At 50.4% G+C, this 26,016-nt stretch overlaps 3 long non-coding RNA genes and 2 pseudogenes across 5 annotated transcripts in view; 3 read left to right on the top strand and 2 right to left on the bottom strand.

The window, feature by feature from the left end:
• LOC311425572 overlaps positions 1-14,324 on the bottom strand; it is an 86,796-nt gene extending 72,472 nt beyond the window's left edge. The window contains exon 1 of the long non-coding RNA XR_014686378.1: positions 14,199-14,324. This is a non-coding gene — a long non-coding RNA (uncharacterized lncRNA). The remainder of the gene's footprint in view (positions 1-14,198) is intronic.
• Positions 1-26,016, bottom strand: part of LOC311425575 — a 329,601-nt gene that overhangs the window by 216,180 nt on the left and 87,405 nt on the right. The gene's annotated exons all lie outside the window — the stretch shown is intronic.
• Positions 1-26,016, top strand: part of LOC311425573 — a 189,831-nt gene that overhangs the window by 132,286 nt on the left and 31,529 nt on the right. The gene's annotated exons all lie outside the window — the stretch shown is intronic.
• LOC311425595 (olfactory receptor 14C36-like) lies at positions 3,266-4,194 on the top strand (annotated as a pseudogene). Its single transcript has one exon. The product of its transcript is annotated as an olfactory receptor 14C36-like (transcript).
• On the top strand, positions 12,013-12,972 carry LOC311425594 (olfactory receptor 14A16-like; annotated as a pseudogene). The gene has a single exon. The product of its transcript is annotated as an olfactory receptor 14A16-like (transcript).

Here is a 26,016-nt window from a genome sequence, read left to right as displayed (position 1 = left end):
AAAGTTGAAGTCCTCCAGCAGACTATTTCCAGTAACCAAGTCGGTATAGGCCTGTGTGTGAGTGGCTCTAGGACATTCCAGACTTTGATTTAATAACCTGCAATGCTCTAGGACTGAAGTCACTGAGTACAAGCTAACAGGTCAAAGCTCTTTTGTGTTTGTATAGAGCATTTCCATACTCCAAAGTCACCTCTAGAAGAACCCGTAATAATGTAGGCAATCACGATTGACATAAGCAATGGCAGAATTACTGAAGCCAGTCTCAAGGAGTCCCAGGAGTGCCTTTCCATGATGACCAGTTGTGGTGAAGGCCTTGGGTTGCTTTGTGTTGACTGAATGCCAGAGGATATTGGAAAGCAAGAGAACCAAGACTTTGCACATCTCTGGGCCCCGATGGCAGATGCCACTCACAGAAGGAGCCCAGGCAACAGCAATATGCTTTGCTGAGAGGCAAAACCCCTCTCGCAACAGAAGGGACAGGGAACAAAGCCTTCATCCCATTTGGCTGATCTCACAGTCATACCCAGGCACAAGGCTGCCAGGCTGTCAGCATGACTGTTGCAATGTGCCACTCTGTCGAGCAACAAGCAGCATTTCAGGAGAACTCAGCCCTATTACTTATTCTGCAACTAAATGGACACTTTTCTGACCCTGTCAGGCTTCTCATGCATTTGACATCACAAAGAAAAGGTGGTGTCTCCTTCCTAGTGAGGAATAACTCCAAGCATCAGTACAGGCTGAGTAGAGGGGGAGGATCACCTCCCTTGGCCTGCTGGCAACACCCTTCTGAATGCACCCCAGGATCCCGTTGGCCTTCTTAGCCACAAGGGCACACTGCTGGCTCATGCTCATCCCACTGTCCCCCAGGACTCCCAGGTCTCTCTCTGCAGAGCTGCTCTCCTGCTGGTCCATGCCCAGCCTCATCTCTCCACCCTGCCGAGGTCCCTCTGAATAGCAGCACAGGCCTCTGGGGTATCAGCCACTCCTCCCAGCTTTGTGTCATCAGCAAAGTTGCTGAGGGAGCACATCATCCACTTCATTGATGAATAAGTTGAACAGAAAAAGAAAATTTGTCACATCCTGTAGCTCTGCACACTCAAGTAGGGCAATTGCTGCCTCAGGAATAAGTCAGCATAGTATTTAGAGAGGGCCAGTCAGTGTCTTGTGTGTTCTGCTTCAAAGTGTTTTCCTCAGGAGGGACCCTGCTGCCTTCCAGGAGCTGTGAGCCGTGGAGCCCAGGGCCATGTGCAGGGAGCCTGGTGGGGGGAAGAGTAAGGGAGGCCTTGGGCTGGGCCTCTGCTGCTGAGCTGGGCCGGGCTCCTGGGCCCAAGGGGAGCTCGTGGCAAGCGGGCAGCGTTGCAGAGAGACAGCTCTGCCCAGGAGCAGCTCCTGTGCACAGTGCAGCAGGGCTGGGGGCACTGCCTGCAGAGACACAGTGCTTAAAGGCAGGCAGAAGTGGCAGGATGCCCAGAGCTCACTGAGGGAGAAGACTTCCCAGCCCTGCACCTGGTAAGTCTCTGGCTGGAGGGCAATGCAGCCGCAGTTCCTGGAGGCAGGAGAAGCCAGGGGTGCAGGCAGGGGTGTCCAGGGCTGTGGTGCAGAGCAGGGTCCCTACTGTGCCCCAGGGGCTCTGTGCCGGGGCAGGGCCTCTGCCGGCCTGCCAGGCTCAGCACTCAGCCTGCCCGGGGAGCTGCCCAGGGCGCTGCGGGGAGAAGCTGCGGGTGGAAGGAGCCCCCCCAGCAGTGCAGGGTCCTGCTGCTGGCGGGAGGCTGCTGCCTGGGGCAGCCTGCTCACAGCTCCACAGCACACAGTGGCATTTTGCAGGCAAGTTTTTAATGTTTAAAGTCCAATTAGGAATATTCTGTCCTCTTACCAGTGTCCTACTCTTCTAGATGGGGACGGATAGCAGGGAGAAATGGAAAAGGAGCTGCCAAGTATAAGCTCATGGCTGAGACTCCTGAACTGTGGTACTGATGATCATTAGGTTTGTGAGCTGCCCCAAAGCTGCCTTCAGACTCTCCTCTTCCTATCAAAAGCAACAGCATCATCTTTGCTGCACCCATCCGGGCATTTTTACAGGTCCACCTGTAAACATGCACAGGCAACTAGCCAGTCCCCTGCATGCAGGAGGTTGCTGAAGGGCAAAGATTACTGCACAGAGATTGGGTTGAGGCTGTGCGCTTAAACAGGAATAAGACTTGAGACAAGGAAACAGCTCCCAGAATAAAACTTTCTGTCCGCGAGGATATGATCAAGGAATGAGAGAAAGGGAGATCAGAGGGCTAATTCATCAGAAAAGTCAATGTTTTCCATTCAGTGAAGACCCCTTCCTCTGAACCTACCCCTAGCTTCCTTTCCCACCTAAACAAAAAAGTCGCTGCCCTCTTGGTCTTTTGAGCTGTGAGCTGCCCTGAGGATAGAAATCTTTCCCATAGTATGTTTGTAATATCTGGAAGGCATACATATTAGAGGAGATGCTAGATGCAAGGACATGCTATTGGGCTGTAGAAATGAATGTTAGGTGTCCTTGGCAAGAGGTGTGGTGCTGAGACCTTGTTCAGGTACCTTGAGAAGGGCTGGGCGTTGAGGGATTGGCAGTGAGAGAGCATTCCTCCTCTCTTAGCAGTGTCTGGCTTCTTTTCAGGGTAAGAGAAATGTGATTATCCTCCATCTCCAAAAGCTTCAAGATCATGGCCGTTGGGAACAAGCCCAGCCCACTCACCTCAGCCTGCTCTGAGCTAAAGGGAATCCCTTTGCCTCTCAGGTCTCACAACCATTCACTGTGAGTGCAGCAGAAATCCTCAGAATTTCTGACTGTAGAGAACACTGCTTTGGCGCGAAGAGGGGGAAGAGGATATGTAGAAAAAATTGCCCCTAAAACTCCTTTCTGTCAACTACATTCTGTAGCACAGGAATGCAGATGCTGACATGCCCTTCTGTGTGAGAAAGGATTTCATCTGACAAAATCTGAATATAAAACTTTGCCCAGCTGCTGTGCTCCTGTGTACTCACTGCACCGAGTCAGGACTGATTCCCTCAAGAGCCCAGGAGCAGAGTTCCCTGCTCCTCATGGTGCAGTGAACTTTAAAAATGAAGCTCATGTCATAGAGCTAACTGAAAGATTCCAGGAGAGAAAGGAAAAGCCTGTAAGTATGGCAGGGGGAGGGTCTACAAGGAACAGTATAGGTTTCACTCAGAGAAGACTGTTCTAACTTTTCATTATCTTTTACTACCTGTACAGATCCCTATACCCAACAGGCAGCAAATGTCCAACAACAGCTCCATCACCGAGTTCCTCCTCCTGCCATTTGCAGACACACGGGAGTTGCAGCTCCTACACTTCACGCTCTTCCTGGGCATCTACCTGGCTGCCCTCCTGGGCAACGGCCTCATCCTCACCGCCGTAGCCTGCGACCACCACCTCCACACCCCCATGTACTTCTTCCTCCTCAACCTTGCCATCCTCGACCTGGGCTGCATCTCCACCACTCTCCCGAAAGCTATGGCCAATTCCCTCTGGGACACCAGGGCCATTTCCTACACAGGATGTGTTGCACATGTCTTTCTGTTTGTTTTCTTGATATCAGCAGAGTTTTCAATTCTCACCATCATGTCCTATGACCGCTACATTGCCATCTGCAAGCCCCTGCACTACGGGACCCTCCTGGGCAGCAGAGCTTGTGCCCAGATGGCAGCAGCTGCCTGGGGCAGTGGGGTTCCCTATGCTCTGCTGCACACTGCCAATACATTTTCCCTGCCCCTCTGCCAAGGCAATGCCTTGGACCAATTCTTCTGTGAAATCCCCCAGATCCTCAAGCTCTCCTGCTCACACTCCTACCTCAGGGAAGTTTGGGTGCTTCTGTTTAATGCTTGTTTGACATCTGGATGTTTTGCTTTCATTGTCTTTTCCTATGTACAGATCTTCAGGGCCGTGCTGACAGTGCCTCCCGAGGAGGGACGGCACAAAGCCTTTTCCACATGCCTCCCTCACCTGGCTGTGGTCTCTCTTTTTCTCAGCACAGCCATTTTTGCCTACCTGAAGCCCCTGACCATTTCCTCCCCATCCTCTGACCTAGTGGTGGCAGTTCTGTACTCGGTGATGCCTCCAGCACTGAACCCCCTCATCTACAGCATGAGGAACCAGGAGCTCAAGGGTGCCATTAGACAAATGATTTCATGGATGTTTCTGTGTAGTGATAAATTTCCCTTCTTTCCACACAAGTGACTTTCCTATCCCCATGAAGGCCTCATCCTTGTTTCATATGTATATTTTCATTGTTATCTTTAATGTCATTACCATTTATGTTCTTAGAGAAACATTTGCAGATGTCTGTAATGAGTAATGATACCGCTCTGTTTACTCTGGAGGCTCTATAAACATGTCTCACAGTAGGACAGCAGGACAGCACTGCCTGTTTTAGTATCTGCTTAATAAAACAGGATCTTCATAGTGCAGTCTGAATGCTTCGCTCTTCTTTCACAGCTTGTGCCAAAATCAGGGCTGTGCAGTTGCTCCCCATGCTGTTGCATGGATTTGGGAGAGACCAAGCATAGGATTTAGGACCAACCTGTTGGTGTCTAATGGCAGCAGAGATGGTCACTGAGGTACATAGGCATGACTGTCCCACATGGGACACAGCAGAGGACATCCTCCAGGACATAAATGTGAAGCTGCCAGGAGAGTCCATTAGCTATATGCAAATTTTCATTGCTGTGCTGAGGATGCCCTCTGAGCAGGGATGGCACAAAGCCTTCTCCACGTGCATCCCTCACATGGCCATGGTCTTCCTGTTTCTCAGGAAGCCTTTTGCCTTTCTTGCCTACCTGAAGTGCCCTTCCATCTCGTCCCCATCCTTGGACCTGGTGATGGCTGTCCTGTACTCAGTGATGCTCCCAGCAGTGAACCCCCTCATCTACCGCACAAGGAACCAGGAGCACAAAGAGAGACCATTTCTGCCATTAGGAAAGTGATGTCATGGATGTCAAGTGCTGTTAGGGATGGCACTGAGGGGCTGCAGGCTTCAAGGGGATCTGCTGCAGAAGAGAGAAGGGGACACAGCAGGGGACACTGACCTCTGTACGCTTGTGCCATGGAAGTCCCCATCTGTGGGGCTGAGCCCTTTGTGCCTCAGGAGCTGCTGTGCCCTTCAGAGGGGCTGGGGCTGTTGTGGCAGTGCCCAGAGCTCTGCAGCAGCCTGCAGTGGGCACTAGCCTGAGGACCACTGCCACTGGGCTGGGATGAGGGTGGGGAGGTGGGCAGAGGTCAGGGAGGTGGAAGAGCCATGCTTGAGGTCTGTGTTGGGGGAACAGCCAGCTCTGTCGGCCTTTGTCCTGGCCTAGAGCCCTACTGACCTGGAGCAGGGCTGTCTGCAGAGGGCCCCATGGGAGGTGGCTGGGTCAGGGCAGGGGCCATGGGCTGGAGGACGCTGCAAAGGAAGGAAGGCCATAGCAGGAAGGGACCCTGAGGGTGCCATTGGGATTGTAATGGGGGAAGCTCCTCCCAGCCCTGAATGTGCACTGCCATGTGCGGTGCCGTGGTGGCACGGATGTGGGACCATGTGTGGGGCAGTGGGGCTGGGACGATGCAGGAACAGGGCTCTGAGAGGGGCCATGAATGGGCTGGCAGGGGGTGACAGCAAGGACAGGCTCCAAAACATAAATTTATGGTGGAGACGGAGATATGGTTTTAGCAAGGGCAGAGCTCACCTGCAAGTGGTGTTATCAAGAAAAGTCAAGAGCAAAGAGAAGAGCTTCTGCTGGAGCTAAGGCTCAGATTTCTCACCCAGCTCACCCAGGGCTCGTCCTGAGCAGGGTGGTCACAAGCCCTGCCTGCCCTCCTGCCTGCCCCGTGCCGGCAGGTGGCTGTAGCAGAGGGGACCCCCAGCCAGCCCCTCGATGGGGCTCTGCCAGCCCCTCGCCCTCCCCTCTGCAGTGACGTCATTGCTGCCCAGGGGGCTCTCTGATGTGCAGGACAATTTCAGGGAGGACATCTGCCCATGTAATTGTTAGAAATGGCTCATTCTTCAAAATAAGATTAAATAAAAAGATAGGATTTATTAAAAGAATAGAGGTAAGCAAACAGCGCTGGGTGCACCAGGAGTCTCCGCTCCACCAGGACGCACACCAGTTACATCAAGTAGCTGATTTTTATGCTCCTAGATTAATACATATTCATTACTACTTCTAAAAAAATACACAGGTTATTATAATTAGCTTCCAGGGTCCAGTCCCTCCTACTGGAGCATGCGCATCAGTCTCCGGTGGTCCCTCTGGGGGTCTATAGGGGTCTTTCATGCTGAAGGCTCGTAGTCTTCCTCTCCAAGTTTTTTTCTCGTCCTTCCGCTTTATACTCCTTTGGCACCGTATCAAGTTTATAGAACATCCCCTGCAGGTCTTGTCTCCCAACCGTCCTTCAGCTTCTTTTTTCTTCTTCTTAATCTCTTGGCCACCTGGCCAGATATCAGAGGCTTGCATAGTATCCCATAACAGTCACTAGTTGTTATCAGTTGTTCTGAAACCCCCAGACATCAAAGACTTCATACAAACACAAGTAGTTTTCTTATTGACACTTCACGAGTAATTAAAACATTCTTCACCAGCCATTCACAGGGACAGTCACACCTATAGCAGTGTTAAGTTAATCTCGAAGAAGACAAAAAAAAAGACTGTAACTGTTAGAAATAGAAGTCCGGAATCACAAGGCAAACAGGTTCATAAATTTGAGGAGTATTTTCTGAAGACTTGATAAATTGACTAGAATGAGGGGGAGACTGGGACACGCTGCATCTGTGGTTCAAGAATTAAATTGCCAGTGCAGGGCCCAGAGGCAGACAGGACTGTTTTTTATGGACAATAATTGTTAAAACATTCCTAACATGCCAAAAGGACCTATTACCACTAAGATGCATTTGGTGTTTCGAGCTGTCACTGGCAGAGGTCTTGCAAAGTCTTTCTGCAGTTGTGCCCAGGGACCTTCACTCCATTGGTGCTGGGCTGGGGCTTTCACATCAGCTGAACCTGCATTGGTTGTGGCACAAGCAAAATGCCTCTTACAGATGCACTCTGCATCCTCCTTCACGGGAGGGCACCACTCCATGTCCTTTGCTCTGCTCACGGTGTTTGTTTTAGCTCACGGATGAACTGGATTACATCTGCTTGAGTCTCCTGATGCCCGAATGCACCACACAATAACTATTACTTTCCCTTACTGTGCGGATTAACCTGATGGGTCTGTTTACATTAATCCCTTTTAATTTCCCTAGTTGGAATGTAACATATTCCCAGACTGGGACAAGCAGCTGGGTTCTGCCACAGCCACTCAAAGTCGCCTATTCTTGAGTCTTTCAGCCTGAGTTTATCACACATGGACAAACATTAATATCTTCGGGTTTCAGTGGCAATTTCAAGTGTAGTGAACTCCAGGAATCCACTGGAAAGTCTTCCAGGATGTGTGGTGCCAGCCTAGAGGAATCCCTTGCAGAACCTACAGACTTGTCCAGGCCATAGTCTTGAATTCCCAGACTGCAGTGGCTGCCTTCCAATGATTGTGACTTATGTTAGACTCATAGAACCATAGAGCCATAGAATAATGTAGATTGGAAAAGATCTCTCAAATCATCAAGTTCAACCATTTACCTAACAGTACCACATCTACCACTAAACCGTGTCCCTAAGCACCACATCTACACGTCTTGTGAACACCTCCAGGGATGACCACTCCACCACATCCCTGGGCAGCTTGTTCCAGTGCATCACAACCCTTTCAGGGAAAACATTTTTCCCAATATTCAACCTAAATCTCTCCTGGTGCAACTTGAGGCCATTTCCTCTTGTCCTGTTGCTGGCCCCAGTACTGAGTCCTGGGGGACTCCACTTGTGACCTGCTGCCAATTGGATTTAACTCTGGGAAACAGAGTCAAAACCTTTACTAAACCTTAGGTAGAAAACATCCACAGCCTCTCCCTCATTCACTAAGTGCATCACCTTTCCATAGGAGAACAGGTTTGTTAAGCAAGACCTGCCTTTCATGCCATGCTGACTGGGCCTGATCACCTGGTTATCCTGTATATGTCGTATGATGGCACTCAAGATAATCTGCACCATAACCTTCCCTGGCACCAATATAAGACTGACAGGCCTGTAGTTCCCTGTGTACTCCTTCTGGCCATTCCTGTAGATGGGTATCACATTTGCTAGCCGAGAGTTGACTGGGACCTCCCCTGACAGCCAGGCCTGCTGATAAATTACAGAAAATGTCTTGGTAAGTACTTCTGCCAGCTCCTTCAATACCCTTGAGCTGGTTATGGATGGATATGGATATTATTCTCCTTAGTCCTCCTTTTGTTCCTAAGGCATTTATAAAAACATTTTTCATTCTCCTTTATGGCAGTAGCCAGACTGAGTTCCAGCTGGGCTTTGACCCTTCTAATTTTCTGCCTGCACAGCCTCACAACATCTTTATAGTTAGTCCTACTGAGCATCTTGCTCCTTGTTCCAAAGGTCATAAACTGTCTTTTTCTTCCTCAGCTCTAGCCAAAGCTCTGTTCAGCCACGCTGACCTTTTCTGCTGGCTCATCTTTCAGCACACAGGGACGACCTTTTCCTGTGCCTTTAGGATTTCGTTCCTGAAATGAGTCAAGCCTTCCTGGACTCCTTTGCCCTTCTGGACTGCCTCCCAAGGGACTCTGCCAAGCCGGCTCCTTAACAGGCCAAAGTCAGCCCTTTGGAATTCCAGGGTGGCAATTCTTCTAACCCCTCTTCTTACCTCTCCAAGAATCAAAAACTCTATTAATTCATGATTGCTATGCCCAAAATTTGGCCTTCAACTTTCACATTCCCCTCAAGTCCTTCTCTGTTTGGAAGCAAAATGTCCAGCAGGGCACCTTCCCTGCTTGCCTCACTCACCAGCTGTGTCAGGAAGTTATCTTCTACCCGCTCCAAAGACCTTCTAGACTGTTTCCTCTCTGCTGCATTGTATTATGAGCAGACATCTGGGAAGATGAATGCCCCACCAGACTGTATTTTCAGTAACCAAGTCATTACCAGCCAGTGTGTGAGTGGCTGTAGGACAAGGACGCACTCCAGATATTCCAGGCTTTGGTTCAATAACCTACCGCTCGAGGACAGAAGTCACTGAGCACAAGCCAAAATGACAAAGTTCTTTTTTGTTTGTATAAAGCATTCCCATACTCCAAAATCACCTCTAGAAGAGTCCAAAACCCTCCAGGCACTCACAATTGATATAAGCTATAGCAGAATTACTGCAGCCTGTTGCAAGAAGTCCTGGAAGTGCCTTCCCCGGTGACCAGCTCTGGTGAAGGCCTTGGGTTGCTTAGCTTGGAATGAATGCCAGTGGAACTGGGGCTTTGCGTATCTCTGTCCCCAAGTGTGGATGCCAATCACAGAGGTTGCCCAGGTGAAATGTGGCAGCAATAGCTTCTGCCAAGTGGAAAAACCCCTCTCTTGGCACAAAGGATGACGAACAAAGCCTTCATCCTGTTGGACTGATCTCACAGTCATACCCAGGCACAAAGCTGCCAGGCTGTCACCATGACTGTTGCAGTGTGCCGCTCTGTTGAGCAACAAGCAGCATTTCAGGAGAACTCAGCCCTATTACTTATTCTGCAACTAAATGGACACTTTTCTGACCCTGTCAAGATTCTCATGCATTTGACATCACAAAGAAAAGGTGGTGTCTCCTTCCTAGCGAGGAATAACTCCAAGCACCCGGACAGGCTGAGTAGAGGGGAAGGATCATGTCCCTTGGCCTGCTGGCAACACTCTTCTGAATGCATCCAGGATCCCATTGGCCTTCTTAGCCACAAGGCATACTGCTGGCTCATGCTCAGCCTGCTGTCCCCCAGGACTCCCAGGTCCTTCTCTGCAGAGCTGCTCTCCATCAGGTCATTCCCAGCCTGTACTGGTGCTGGGGGTTATTCCTCCCTAGGAAGGAGACAGGACCCTGCACTTGCCCTTGTTGAACTTCATGAGGTTTCTCTCAGCTTATCTTTCTAGCCTGTCAAGGTTCCTCTGAATGGCAGCACAGCCCTCTGGGATATCAGCCACTCCTCCCAGCTTTGTGTCCTAAGCAAAGTTCCTGAAGGTGCACTCAGTTACATCACCCACTTCACTAATGAATAAACTGTACAGCAGAGGGGAACTTTGGTACATCCCGTAGCCCTGCATGTAAGTAGGGCAATTCCTGCTGCAGGAATCAGTCATCACAATGTTTAGAGAGGGACAGTCAGTGTTTTGTGTGGTCTGCTTCAAAGTGTGTTTCCCAGGAGAGACCCTGCTGCCTTCCAGGAGCCGTGAGCCCTGGAGCCCAGGGCCATGTGCAGGGAGCCTGGTGGGGGGCAGAGCAAGGGAGGCTTTGGGCTGGGCCTCTGCTGCTGAGCTGGGCTGGGCTCCTGGGCCCAAGGGGAGCTCGTGGCAAGCGGGCAGCGCTGCAGAGAGACAGCTCTGCCCAGGAGCAGCTCCTGTGCACAGCGCAGCAGGCCTGGGGGCACTGCCTGCAGAGACACAGTGCTTAAAGGCAGGCAGAAGTGGAAGGATGCCAAGAGCTCACTGCGGGAGAAGACTTCCCAGCCCTGCACCTGGTAAGTCTCTGGCTGGAGGGCAATGCAGCCGCAGTTCCTGGAGGCAGGAGGAGCTGGGGGTGCAGGCAGGGGTGTCCAGGGCTGTGGTGCAGAGCAGGGTCCCTGCTGTGCCCCAGGGGCTGTGTGGCGGGGCAGGGCCTCTGCCGCCTGCCAGGCTCAGCATTCAGCCTGCCCGGGGAGCTGCCCAGGGCACTGCGGGGAGAAGCTGCGTGTGGAAGGAGCCCCCCCGGCAGGGCAGGGTCCTGCTGCTGGCGGGAGGCTGCTGCCTGGGGCAGATTGCTCACAGCTCCACAGCACAACCAGGGTGTATCCAAAGGGACTTTGCAAAAGCTGGTATATTGTAAGGGATTTAGACTTCAGTGTCAGCTTTCCTGTGTCTCCTGAACTTTCAATCTTCTCTACTTTGGCTTGGTGGTAATACAAACAGAAATAGTTAATCCAAGAAGAGGCTGAGACTCCATGATGAGCTGATAAGCCATCATAAGGAAGGATAAAAGGACCCTTTCCTGCCCCTCAGCCCCTAGAAAGCTCCACCACCACACATGCACTGTTGGCAGGGGCTGTGTGAGTTGGTCTCTTGGATGTGCCCCCAGCGAGCTGCCCCTGGGCAGAACCCTGCTTCCAGGAGGTGTCTGCAGGGCAGAGCTGAGCACCCAGGAGGTGGGATGGGGGCTGTGAGCTGCAGGCAGGAGGCATGGGGACAGAGACCCAGCTGCAGGCAGGGACAGCTGCAGGCTTCACAGCCATGAGCAGGGAGTGAGAGGGAGCGGCTCCCAGAAACTCATTGGCAGGGGGAATTTGAGCACCTCTCTGCCACCCCTGTACTGCAGGTGCCTTCCCCTGACCAACCACTTGGTGTCTTCTCCCATTCAGCAAAGCCTCTGCCCCCACATCCATGGGATCTCAGGCTGCATTTTCCCCTTGGCAGGAGGACCCTCAGAAGAGAACCCCCCCAGTTGCCCATCTCTCACTCCATTTCCTTCCTCCCTCAGCAGGAACACTGGGGCATTTCCCTGTTTCTCCTTCCAACCATCCTGCCCTTAGTATTTCGCTCAGACTCTCTGGGCAGTGAGATTAAAGCCAGATCTCAGACACCAGAATACTGAGTCCTGCTCAGGTTCTGCATCCTGGGAGCAAAGTGCCCATGCAGTTCTAGTCAATATGGTTCTGGGCACTGTGGTGCGTAGGGCTCGGAAATGAGCTCTCTCTGTTCAGGTCACTCTGGTTTAAGGACATCCAGCATTGGTCCTGGACAATTGCCCCTTCTGCTGGAGGATGAGAAACAGCCCATCTGTAATACAGGTGCACTGGATCTGAACTAAACGATGGGTTTCAAAATATGTCACCACCTTTCATAGGTACCCAGTGCATGTCCCTTTGTCTTTGGATAGGAGCTGAGGCCAAGATGCATCAAATGTCCAACAGCAGCTCCATCACCGAGTTCCTCCTTCTGACATTCACAGACACACGGGAGCTGCAGCTCCTGCACTTCGTGCTCTTCCTGGGCATCTACCTGGCTGCCCTCCTGGGCAACGGCCTCATCCTCACCGCTGTAGCCTGTGACCACCACCTCCACACCCCCATGTACTTCTTCCTCCTCAACCTCGCCCTCCTCGACCTGGGCTGCATCTCCACCACTGTCCCCAAAGCCATGGCCAATTCCCTCTGGGACACCAGGGCCATTTCCTATGCAGGATGTGCTGCACAGGTCTTTCTGATTGTCTTTTTGTTTTCAGCAGAGCATTCTCTTCTCACTGTCATGGCCTACGACCGCTACATTGCCATCTGCAAGCCCCTGCACTACGGGACCATCCTGAGCAGCAGAGCTTGTGCCCAGATGTCAGCAGCTGCTTGCGGCATTACTTTTCTCTATGCTGTGCTGCACACTGCCAATACATTTTCCCTGCCACTGTGTGGAGGAAATTCCCTGGACCAGTTCTTCTGAGAAATTCCCCAGATCCTCAAGCTCTCCTGCTCACACTCCTACCTCAGGAAATTTTGGCTTCTTCTGGTTGGTTTCAGTTTAGCATTTGGCTGTTTTGTTTTTATTGTGGTGTCCTACGTGCAGATCTTCAGGGCTGTGCTGAGGATGCCCTCTGAGCAGGGACGACACAAAGCCTTTTCCACATGCCTCCCTCACCTGGCTGTGGTCTCCCTATTTCTCAGTACGGCCATGTTTGCCTACCTGAAGCCCACCACCTTCTCCTCTCCATCCATGGATCTCATGGTGGCAGTTCTGTACTCTGTGGTGCCTCCAACTTTGAACCCCCTCATCTACAGCATGAGGAACCAGGAGCTGAAGGGTGCTATTAGGAAAGTGTTTTCAGGGATGTTTCTTAAGGGTGATTATTTTCACTTCTTTCTCTACAAATGACTTTCTGAGTATCTTCTTGCAGGCTTGGTCCTTGTGTCCTTACCGTTTTAGTTATTGCTCTCCTCAGTATCACTTGCATTTATAATTTTCTAAAAAAAGATAAAGTATTTTCTTCATCATCCTATTACTGAGTAATGACACTGCTCTGTAGTCTTGAGGCTCTGTAAATACACATCTAATGGTTTGTCAGCACTGACTCTCTTAGCACCTTCGTAATAAAATGGGGTGTCCCCAGTGCGCTGCCTGAAGACTCGTCTTTTCCTTCAAAGCTGGTGGCAAGTTCAGGGCTGTGCAGCTGTAGCCTGAAAGGCCTGTTGCTGCATGGATTTGGGAGAGAAGAAACTTATTGCCATGCTGTGAGCAGTGAGAGACCATGGGTAGGAATTAGGAGTAACCTGTTGGTGTCTGATGACTGTGGAGATGGCAAATGTTTATTGAGATGCCTACTCATGGCTGTCCCACACGGGGCAGGGCAGAGGACATCTTCCAGGAGAGGAATGTGGAGTTGGTTGAAGGGCCCAGGTGTTCTCCATGAGCAGACTGTGCCCAGAGTGGGCAGTGACCCTCATTTAGTGGGTTTGTGTTCATGGGAGACTGCTTTATTGTGCTGTCCTCTGTGCAGATCTTCAGAGCTGTGCTAAGGATGCCCTCTGAGCAGGGACAGCACAAAGCCTTCTCCACATACCTTCCTCACCTTGCCATGGTCTTCCAGTTTCTCAGCATGGCCATGTTTGCCTACCTGAAGTCTCCTCCATCTCCTACCCATCTCTGGATCTGGTGGTGGCAGTTCTGTACTTGGTGGTGTCTCCAGCATTGAACCCCTTCATCTACAGCATGAGGAAGCAGGAGCTCAAGGATATCATTTGAAAAGTGTTTACTGATTGTTTTTCAGTACTCATAGAGTTCCATTCTCTCTTCTGAAATGACTCCCAACTTCCAGGTTTGTGTTATTTTTTCATTATAATTATATATGTATTTATTATTATTTGTTGAAGAATGGCTCAAAGAGCAAGGGCACAGGTTCCTAGAGGAATTGTACAAGCAAGGCAAAGAAAATGCAGAGTTGATAGCCATGGAGTAGGCCAGATGAGAAGCATTCTTGTGAAAATATGCAAGGAGTAGTCTGTCCTTGAGAGAGAGATAAACAATGGATCTGAGGCCTGGGAAAATAAGGGAGTAGCTTATGCGCTGTAACCGCAAGTAGGAGAAACAGTACTTTTTGCAACACTTTTAGGCTTAGCCAATAGGATAGTGACCAGTAGGCATAATTATAGCTGTGTGTATAAATATACGGATATCTGCGCAATAAAGTTGAAGCTTGTATTACCACTCATATTGAGTCGATCACTTGCTTCCCCGCACCATTAATCGGAGGGTCTCAAACCCGCAATTATTTATCGATGCTTGCGCTTCTGCTGTTCCTAGAATAATACGTGGTTTCCTCCATCTGATACTGAGGAATGACTTTGCCTTGTCTCACCTGAAGCCTGTATCAAAGTCTATCTTAAAGCCTTTCTCTGACTGGACTCTCCCAGCGCAGCTGTGTAATAAAATGGGATGTCCTCAGTGTCCTGCCTGAAGGCCGGGCTCTTCCTTCAAAGATGGTGCCAGCAATAGGCCTAATTACTTGCTGTTTCTCCCTGGGTGCAAGACCAAATAGCTCCTGGTTGTGTCTAGTGACAGTGGACTGTGACAAAGGACTGTTATGGTTTAACCTGGCTGCCAGCTAAGCACCACACAGCCATTTGCTCGCCCTCCCCACTCCCTCTCTGGGATGGGAGAGAGAATCGGAAAAAAAATAAAGCCTGTGGGTTAAGGAAAAGACATGTTATTAGGACCAAAAAGAAAGAAAAATAATAATAATGATATTATGACTAATAATAATGATGTCTACAAAACAAGTGATGCACAATGCAATTTCTTACCACCTGCAGACTGATACCCAGCCTATCCCTGAGCAGCCGGTCCTTCCACCCCGGCCAGCCACTCCCGTATTAATTGCTCAGCATAACATCAGATGGTATGGAAAACCCCTTTGGCCAGTTTGGGTCAGCTGTCCTGGTTCTGTCCCCTCCCAGGACAGAGTGAGAAGCTGAAAAGTCCTTGGCTTAGTGTAAGCAGTGCCCTGCAACAGTTAAAACATCAGTGTGTTATCAACATTATTCTCATCCTAAATCCCAAACACAGAACCTTACCAGCTACTAGGAGAAAAATTAACTCTATCCTAGCCGAAATTAAGACACAGTGGAGATGGTGAATGGTTACTGCATAATATACCCAGCATATGCATACCCAGCAGGCCCCACAAAGTGACAGATCACACAAGGTGGGGTCCCCAAAGACAAAAACAATAAATGTATCTGTATGTTTAAACTGAGTTCTAAACTGAATTATTTCCAGTTAAGCAAGGACTGTGCAGCCCCAGAGGAGAGAGTGGAACCCAGCAGGCACAGGGAGGGGGAGCTGGCAATGACCAATGTCATCCTTAGTGAAGTACCACCATCTGGTCCAGAGATAAACCACAGCCCACTTGCTCTGCAGAGCTGCACCACTATTCAGCGCTGCCCAGGAGGAAGCTGGTCTTGGAAATGTTTGGGTCCTTCCTCCTGCTGGAATCTGTCTGCACTTGGAAATGACCAGCCCTGTCACCCATGCCCTGGTTCAGGCCCTGGCCCCATATCAGCCTACAATTACTGCCACTGTCCCTCCGCACTAGGTGTTGGGTTTTTCCCTGTGATCTCCCCTGATCTCAAGCAATGTGTCTTCTTTTGGAGCAGGCCCTCACAGCCTGCCTGCACAGTCCCAGAGAATCCTGGTGAGGCAGCATTTCAAGAGCAGGCTGTGATTGCCCTTGGTCTCAGTACATACAATGATCTGGCTGGGGCACAAGGAGGGGCAGAAAGGACAAAAGACAATGAGGAGGAAAGGTAGAAAAACCGGGGCAGACGTGTTCTGCAGCGGAGCAGGGGACTGAGGTGGGCAGGGCTTTTTGTCCGGCATCGAGGCCACTCGGGGGAGCCGCCGGGACCCGGCTGTCCTCGCGAGGGAGGCTGACGAGGCGAGGGCGGAGCCAGCAGCGCCCCCTCCCAGGCTGTTCAAAAGTTGCCCCTAGGGAGCGCGAGCGACCAGGAGCGCGGCGAACAGGACGGGCAAACAGGGCGTGGCACGTCGAAGGGCGTGGCAGTTTGCGCGGGCAGGGCGAGCAGGGGGCCCATCGTCGCTCTGTTGCAGCTGCCTCTCCCTTCAGTGCTTGTAACCTGCTTGCGTAGAACCTGACCATGGTATCGACCAGGCAGAAAAACGTGGCCTCCGCATCTCGTGCGGCATCTCCAGCCACAGTCACCAGTGTGGCTACTCAGACGGAGGGCTCGGGGAAACACGCAGCCGTCCAGGTCCTGGGCTGCAGAGTGTGCCCCAGCCTTCTGTCGGTCTCCGACAGCAGTGGTGGGTATGCCTGTGGGAGGTGTGCCCAGGTTGAAGAACTGCTCAGCCAGGTAGCGGAGCTCCGGGAGGAGGTGAACAGGCTCAGGAGCATCAGGGAATCAGAGAGGGAAATTGACTGGTGGAGGTGCGCTCTACCCTCTCTGAGGCAGGCTCACGAGACTGCCACAGCACAGGCGTCTCCTGTTACACAGAAGACGGAGGTTCCCTCCTCCTGCCAGGCAGCAGGAGGAGACCTAGATCAAGGGGGGGAATGGAGGCAGGTGCCTATTCGGAGTGGTAGGCGAGCCCTCTCTCTGCCCACCTCACCTTCTCATCTACCCTTAAATAATCGATATGAAGGACTAGAGCAAGACAATCTAAATGACAAAGTAGACAAAAACCCGTCCCAGTTGGAGGGGGCGCCTAAGACAATGCGACCTACACGTCGCATTGCCACATCATCCTTCAAAAAAGAAAGAAGGGCTATTGTTATGGGGGGCTCCCTTCTGAAAGGGACAGAGGGACCGATATGCCGACCGGACCCAACCCGCAGAGAAGTCTGTTGCCTCCCTGGGGCTCGGGTGAGAGACTTTGCCAAGAAAGTCAAGCGCCTGGTACGGCCCACTGACTACTACCCGCTACTGGTCTTTCAGGCTGGTAGCGATGAAGTAGCAACGAGAAGTCTGAAGGCGATCAAAAGAGACTTTAGGGATTTGAGGCGACTACTTAGAGGATCAGGGGCGCAGGTGGTGTTTGCCTCTGTCCTTCCGATAGGGGGGATCGAAGCTGAAAGGCGTGCTGTTCACATAAACTCGTGGCTTCGAGACTGGTGTGAACGGCAGAATTTCGGTTTCTTTGATCACGGGAAGGTCTATGCTACACCGGGCCTGATGGCACCGGATGGGATGCACCTCTCTCGGAGAGGGGTAAGGATCTTTGGTCAGGAGTTGGCAGGGCTGATAGATAGGGCTTTAAACTAGAGTCGAAGGGGGAAGGGGCTAAAACCAGGCACTCTGGTGAAGACCTAAGGGATGGTACGCTAGAATCAGAGGGGCTGTGTGCCAGTGAGGTCCTTCGGTCAGATCCACAAGGTGCTGAGTGTAAGGAGACGCACTTGAAATGCTTTTACACAAACGCACGCAGTATGAGGAATAAAATAGATGAGCTAGAAGTCCTGGCCCAGTCCCGCAACTACGACATCATCGGCATAAGCGAAACCTGGTGGGATGAGTCCTGTGACTGGGGTGTTGCGACAGATGGTTACAGGCTCTTCAGGAGGGACAGTCAGGGTAGGTGAGGTGGTGGGGTGGCGATGTGTGTGAAGCAGGGGCTGGACTGTGTTGAACTTCAGGTCGGCGATGGCAAAGTTGAGAGCCTCTGGGTAAGGATCAAGGGACGAACGAATAAAGGGGATGTCATTGTGGGAGTCTATTACAGACCGCCTGGCCAGGACGATAGCGCCGATAAATTATTCTTTAAAGAACTAAGAGAAGCCTCGAGATTAACTCCCCTTGTCCTTATGGGGGACTTCAACTTGCCAGACGTTAACTGGGAGAGCCACACGGCTGACACGAGCAAGTCCAGGAGGTTCATGAAGCACCTAGATGATAACTTCTTGGTGCAGGTGCTAACGGAGCCAACTAGGAAAGGTGCCCTCCTAGACCTGTTGCTAGAAAACAGAAAGGGTCTGGTGGGAGATGTGGTGATTGGTGGCCGCCTCGGTCATAGCGACCATGAAGTGGTTGAGTTCAAAATTTATGGTGACAGAAAGAAAAGTGCCACCAAAACCTCATCCCTAGATATGGGGAAAGCGGACTTCAGGCTGCTCAGGGAACTAGTCAGCAAGGTCCCCTGGGAAACTGCTCTTGAAGGCCTCGATGTCCACCAGTGCTGGTCACTCTTTAAGCGATGCCTCCTAGAAGCACAAGATCAGGCAATTCCAAAATATCGCAAGTCAGGCAGGTGGGGCAGGAGGCCGGCGTGGCTGACCAGGAACGTTCTAATGGAGATTAGGTGGAAACAGAGAGTGTTTTGCTGCTGGAAGGAGGGCCAGGTGTCATGGAAAGAATACAGGGATGCTGTTCATGTTTGTAGGGAGAAAATTCGTGTGGCCAAAGCACACCTAGAGTTGAAGCTGGCTGTGTCTGTGAGAGAAAATAAAAAGGGTTTTTTTAGATATGTAAATGGAAAAAGGAGAACTAAAGAATACATAGGGCCGCTCCTTGATAGGGAAGGTCTCCTCACAGACGATGACATAGGCAAAGCAGAGACGCTTAACGCCTTCTTTGCCTCTGTCTTCAATGCCGATGATGGGCTCCGGGACCCAGGGTGCCCTGAGCTGGAGGGCCGGGACGGTGGGGATGACAAACTCCCAACCGACCCTGAACGTGTGCGGGATTTGCTACTCCACCTGGATCCCTACAAGTCCATGGGTCCGGATGGGATTCATCCCCGGGTGCTGAAAGAGCTGGCGGACGTCATCGCGGAACCTCTTTCAATTATTTTTCAACGATCCTGGGAATTTGGAGAGGTCCCGGTAGACTGGAAGCTGGAAAATGTTGTGCCGATTTTCAAGAAGGGTCAGAAAGAAGACCCTAGCAATTACAGGCCTGTCAGTCTCACGTCAGTGCCTGGTAAAATCATGGAGAAGTTGGTTCTCGGACTTATTGAGGTGCACCTGGGGGACAAAGCAGTCATTGGTCCCAGCCAGCATGGGTTTGTGAAGGGTAGGTCCTGCCTAACTAACCTGATTTCCTTTTATGATAAGATCACCCGTATGGTGGACCAAGGGAAACCAGCTGATGTGATTTTTTTGGACTTCAGCAAGGCTTTTGACACGGTTTCCCATAGGATCCTCCTGGACAAAATGTCCACCATACAGCTAAATAAAAACATCATACGATGGGTGAGCAATTGGCTAACGGGCAGGGCCCAAAGGGTTATGGTAAATGGGGCTGTGTCAGGCTGGCGGGCGGTCACCAGTGGGGTCCCTCAAGGCTCCATTTTAGGACCGGTACTTTTCAATATTTTTATAAACAATCTGGATGTAGGAATAGAGGGTATTTTGAGCAAGTTTGCTGATGACACCAAACTTGGAGGAGTTGTGGACTCAAATGAGGGCGTAAAGGCCTTACAGAGGGATCTGGACAGGTTGGAGAGCTGGGCGATCACCAACCGCATGAAGTTCAATAAGAGCAAGTGCCGGGTCCTGCACCTGGGACGGGGAAACCCTGGCTGCATGTACAGACTGGGCGATGAGACGCTGGAGAGCAGCCTAGAAGAGAGGGATCTGGGGGTCGTGGTAGACAGCAAGTTGAATATGAGCCAGCAGTGTGCCCTGGCAGCCAGGAGGGCCAACCGTGTCCTGGGGTGCATCAATCACGGCATCACTAGTAGGTCAAGGGAGGTGATTGTCCCGCTCTACTCTGCGCTGGTGCGGCCTCACCTCGAGTACTGTGTGCAGTTCTGGGCACCACAGTATAAAAAGGACATGAAACTGTTGGAAAGTGTCCAGAGGAGGGCTACGAAGATGGTGAAAGGCCTGGAGGGGAAGACGTACGAAGAACGGCTGAGGTCACTGGGCCTGTTCAGCCTGGAGAAGAGGAGGCTGAGGGGAGACCTCATCAGAGTCTACAACTTCCTCGTAAGGGGGTGTCGAGAGGCAGGAGACCTTTTCTCCATTAACACCAGTGACAGGACCCGCGGGAACGGGGTTAAGCTGAGGCAGGGGAAATTTAGGCTTGACGTCAGGAGGGGGTTCTTCACAGAGAGGGTGGTTGCACACTGGAACAGGCTCCCCAGGGAAGTGGTCACTGCACCGAGCCTGTCTGAATTTAAGAAGAGATTGGACTGTGCACTTAGGCACATGGTCTGAACTTTTGGGTAGACCTGTGCGGTGTTAAGAGTTGGACTTGATGATCCTTAAGAGTCCCTTCCAACTCAGGATATTCTATGATTCTATGATTCTATGATTCTAAAAAGAAATTTCAAAAGAGATTAAGGAAAAAAATCACATCTGAACATGAGAGGTGAACCAAGTACTGACCAATGTGATCTAACTCTCAAGTTATCCCAGCTGAGGCCAGGCCAAGGTACAGACCTCCACAGGTTCCTTCCAGCTCATAATCCTCAAGGAAGAAGGAGCTGTTCAGTGGAGTCAGGACATGGGAACACTGCTGTGGGCTGAGACAGTGCCTGCTTTTGTAATCTCTGTTCATCAGGGTTACCTAGTGAGTTAAGTCATCCTAAAAGCAAGCTCTGTTCTATGGGCACCAGGACTCAGACTGGTTTGAGGTAGCACAGAAAAGTTTTCGGAAACACTGCCAGCTATCACAGAGCTACAGAATGTTTGAGGTTGGAAAGGAGCTCTGGAGATTGCCTAGGCCAATCCCATTGCTCAAGCAGGGCCAGCTTGAGCAGGTTGTCCATGCTCATGTCCATGTCCAGACAGGTTCTGAATATCTCCAGGTATGTAGGCTCCACAACTTCTCTGAGCAACCTGTGCCACTCATCAACCCACTTCACAGTACAGAAGAGCTTTCCTGTTTCCAGGAGGTTTTACCAATGTTTCCTTTGGTGCCCATTGCCTCTTGTCCTGTCAATGGGCACTTCAGAAAAGAGTCAGGCTGCTTTGTCTTAATTCCTCCCAACATGTCTTCACCTGATGTGGCCACACCTGGAGTATTGTGTCCAATTCTGGGCTCCCCAGTACAAGAGGGACATGGAACTGCTGGAGCTAGTCCAGAGGAGGTCTACAAAGACGATGAGGAGCACCTGTCATACAAAGACAGGCTGAGAGAGCTGGGCCTGTTTGGCCTGGAAAAGAGAAGACTGAAGGGAGATCTCATTGACGTGTATAAATATCTGAGGGGAGGGCGTCGAGAGGATGGAACCAGATGTTTTCAGTTGTGCCCAGCAACAGGACTTCAGGCAGTGGGGCACTAACTGGAGCACAGGAAGTTCCGTCTGAATATGAGAGGGCAGTTCTTTACTAAGAGGGTGACAAAGCACTGGAACAGGTTGCTCAGAGAGGTTGTGGAGTCTCCTTCACTGGAGATATTCAAAATCTGCCTGGATACCATCCTGCACAATGTGCTCTAGGTGATCCTGCTTGCAGGAAGATTATACTAAATGATCTTCAGAGGTCCCTTCCAACCTCAGCCGTTCTGTGATTCTTTGGTAAAAATCTCCCCCTTGCCTTCTCTTCTCCAGGCTCAACACTCCAGCTCTCTCAACCTCTCCTCATCTGAAGACTCTCCAGTCCCTTAATGACCTTTGTGGCATTTACTGGACTTACTGCACTACATCCAGGTCTTTCATGCACAAGGAAGCCCAGAACTGGACACTGCACACTGGGTTTGGTCTCAGCAGAGGTCAGTAGAGAGGAAGGACCAACTCCCTGAATGTACTGGCAAGGTTTGTAATAATGAAGCCCAAGGTGCTGGTGGCCTTCTTTGATGTAATTCCACATGGCTGGCACCTGTTCATCTTGTTGACCACCAGAAAACCCAGGTCCTTCTCTACCAAGCTGATTTCTAGCTCGTTGGCCCCAAGCAATGTCTTTGTGCATAACATTATTCCTGCAGGAGCATTTCACTTTTTTGAATTTCATGCAACTTATCTTTGCCCAGTTCTCTAGCCTGCGAGGTCCCTCAGAATGACGGCAAAACCATCTTGTGTGTCGGCCACTGCTCTCAGATTCATATCATCTGCCAACTTGCCCCATTGTACAAGTTACGAATAAACTTGTTAAATAATATTGTTCCAGTATTGACTCCCTGTTTGCACAGTACTGAATGACCTCCTGATGGAGTGTGTAAATCTGGCTACAACCTTCTGGAGACAAATGTTTATCAAAATTCCAGTCCATATCATCCACACGAGATCACAACATTAAAGAATGGCGGGAGTATGAATGGATAGGATAGGACCCAATATTGCCCTCACAGTGTCCTGCTTGTGACTGACTTCCAACTAGACTACATGCCACAGGACTATGAGCCCATCCATGTGGGAACTTTCCAGTCCACCTCACTGCCTCCTCATTCTGACCAGACTTGATCAGCTTCTCTCTCAGGATAATATGGGAAACATGTGAAAAGCCTTTCTGAAGACAAGGCAGACAGCATCTCCTCCTCTCCCCTCATTTACCAAGGCAGCCTTTTCATTGGAGAAGGTTATCCAGTAGTTAAGTCTCAACAAATACTTGATGAATCCATGCCGACCACTCCTGATCACTTTGGTATCCCCCATGTGCTTGGAAATATTTTTCAGGATTAGCTGCTCCATCACTTTCCCAGGATCTGAGGAAAGGCTGTCTGACCTCTAGTTCCCTGGGACTTCTGTCTTGCCTTTATGCAAGATAGGAGTCACATTTGCCTTCCTCAGTTGTGCTCTGGGCCTCTTTCTAAAGCTGTGCTCTGGGTTTCTGGGTATTGCTTGGAGTCTGGCACATGGAGAGCCATGGTGCTATGCAACTGTACACCCCATAAAGATTTGGCCAGCTCATAAAGAGGAAGGATGAAAGGGAAGTCCTAGCAGGTGTGACCATGGGTCGACAGCAAAGAGCTAATGGCAGGATCTATCCAGCCCCTCTAACCTTCATTGCTCTCTGCTCCATTTAGATCTGAGGTGGAGATGTGCAATGTGCCAATACACACATGTCCTGGGAACACAGTTGCACTATTCAAGGTTTTGGGAAGGAATGTGTGCAAATTTGCACACATTTTCCCAAACATGGGGAAATGTTTGCACACATGTTTGGGAAAATGTGTGCAAATTTGGATGAGAATTCATAGACAAGCCTAAAAATTCTGAAAATTAGTGCATTTCATTTGAAGATGGTTTCCATATTTGAAGCAATGGTAGAAGAAATATTGATAAATTCCATTTAATTTTTTCCTTTTAATCAGGTCAGGTCCAGGCTCACAACCAGGTTGCTATGTGGGTGTATTATTTGGAGGTCTGTTGTGCCTCAGTAACTTCAAATCCATTGGAACCGTCTGGTCACCTCTGACTCTGGAGCTGACAGGCCAGCAGCAGTAACATGGCTGGGGACAGGGCCTATGAGGTGACCTCTTCCTGAAGCAGCTGCTGTGTCAGCCCTTGCCTCCTGGCTGACATCTGTGCTTTTCAACTTACACCTGCCAGCATCCCTGATAAGGCAGCAGAAGGCACCTGCTTGGCACACTGATTGTGAGATGCCCTCTGTCTGAGAGCCTGACAGGCCCCATGCAGGAAGAGGCCTTGGTTGTGGGTTTTCACATCCCTTCTGCCTGAGCACATGGTGGGACAGCAAGAGGCACGCAACTTGGTCACATCTACCTGAGAAGCTGGAAGGCTAGCAGCAGGTATATGGTTTGGAAGATCCTGGTGAGGTTTCTTCTGTCTGGTCTGGCCATAGGTCTCCAGAAGGCTGACATCTCTGGACATCTGCTAAAAAAGTGGTTTGTTGATGATAAAGCTTTCTCTGGTGCTGAGAAACAGCAGAATAGTGTCAAAGCTGCTACAAAGTGCTGCTTGGAAGGTGAAGAGTGGACATGAGGAGGAGGAAATGTCACTGAAAGGGTAGTACTGTGGTGCCTGACATCACCAAGAAGGAGTCTGTGGTCAGCCCATGCCACTGTGTTTCAAAGGACAGCCAGGGAGGGTGGGCAGATAGCAGTGAAAGTATGGAAATGCCAGGGTGACAGCAAAGTGGAGAAGCAAGGTGGGTGCCTGCAGGGAAAACTGGGAAGGGATAGGAAAGTGCAGGGCAGCAACCCAGTGGGGAGTCCAGCAGGTGTCATAGCATTGTCCTTCACACAGCATCACACACCCCACATCCCACTGCCCCAGGAAGAGCCCTGAGCCATGGGTGAGGAACAGGACCTCCCTGCCCAGGGGCTGGGGGCCAGGGCTTGGCCTTTCTGCTTCACCAAGCAAACCAAGGCTTTTACTCAGCATCAGAGTCTCCTGCACAGTACCTTTGCCTACCTGCAACATGGCCTCACATTGTCTGCTCTAACAAGTCCATGGGGAGGCTTTGTCAGTAATGTCCCTCACTAGGGCCCATTAATACTCCTAGATGTTTCAAAGTCTCCTTCTGACTTGAACTTCTCCTTCAGTTACATCATTCTCTTCTCACTACCTGAGGTTCATGGACTCAGCACCAAATGCACCATGGGGCTCATTACAATTCAGCCATTTTTATCCGGTCTTCCAGGCTTGTACAGTTAATTAGTGAGTTTACAAAAGTGTAGTTAAAGAGGAAGTTTTCAATGACCACTTTACAAAACAACATTTTCATATGTAAGCTTATTTAACTTAGTAGCATTCAGTAGTTGACATGGATCCAAAGTGTCTCCTAAGGAGGTCTGGATGGATAGAAAACGCATTCCCTTGAAGTCCTAGACTGTATGGACAACCTTGCTGCTCAACTCTTCATCCCCACCACTTCTCTCATCAGCCACCGTGACTTGCATCACTTTTAATTACACCAGACTTCTCCACTGAAGTCTGCAGGTGGATGTTACAGCTTCTTTGCACCAACTGCTGCCTCCTTACCAGAGAAAAGTAGATGCAAACAGTTTTTTCTTGTTATTTCTGTGTGTGTCTTTGTTATTAATGCTTAATAAAAAATACAGCAAAGAAACACACGTTAAAAAAAAATAGTAAAAAAAAAAGTCCACAGCAGTGGGCCATATCCAAGTTGCACCATGCACAGGGGATAACTGTACAAAAACATTTGATTCAAATAGATGGGAAATGGTAAATGAGAAATACAGCTACAGAGTTGTTTACATGGATGATGAGAGAGACTATTGAAATACAGGCAAGTGGAATTCCCCTTAAGTCCCAAGAAGCAACTCAATGCATGAGAAGTATCTGAATGACCAAAGAGCAAGTGGAGGGAAACTCTGCAGAATAATGGAAACTGCACATGTCCAGATAGTCTGCTGGAAAGGTGACTTCTGTTATGGTCTGTTTAATCAGGCCAGCTGGAAATACCTGAAAGGCTAGTCCTGCCTGACCAACCTCATCTCCTTCAATGACCAGTAACCTGCCTGGGGGATGAGGGAAAGCCTGCTGACATAGTCTACCTAGACTTCAGCAAAGCCTTTGATACAGTCTCCCATAGTATTCTCCTGGAAAAGCTGGCAGCCCGTGGTTTGGACAGGTACACTCTATACTGGATTAAAAACTGGCTGGACGGACAGGCCCAGAGAGTAGTGGTGAACAGAGTGAAATCCAGCTGGCGAGCAGTCACCAGTTGTTGTTGGGGTCCATCCTCTTTAATATCTTTATTGATGATTTGGATGCGGGAATTGAGTGCACCCTTAGTAAGTTTGGAGATGACACCAAGTTGGGGAGAAATGTTGAACTGCTGGAGTGTAGGAAGGCCCTGCAGGGGGACCTGGGCAGGTTGGATCGATGGGCAGAAGCCAGTGGGATGAGGTTCACCATGGCTAATTGCCAGGTCCTGCCCTTTGCTCAAAATAACCCTATGCAATGCTACAGGATTGGGGTAGAGTGGCTCTGGTGAGGCTGCACCTCGAGTACTGTGTTCAGTTTTGGGCCCCTCACTTCCAGAAGGATATCGAGGTGCTGGAGCATGTCCAGAGAAGGGCTATAAACCTTGTG

Source organism: Aythya ferina (genome assembly GCF_964211825.1).
Source record: "Aythya ferina genome assembly, chromosome: 32".
NCBI lineage: Eukaryota > Metazoa > Chordata > Aves > Anseriformes > Anatidae > Aythya > Aythya ferina.
Note: the sequence above shows the minus strand (reverse complement) of the source record. Positions and strands in the feature narration are given on the sequence as shown.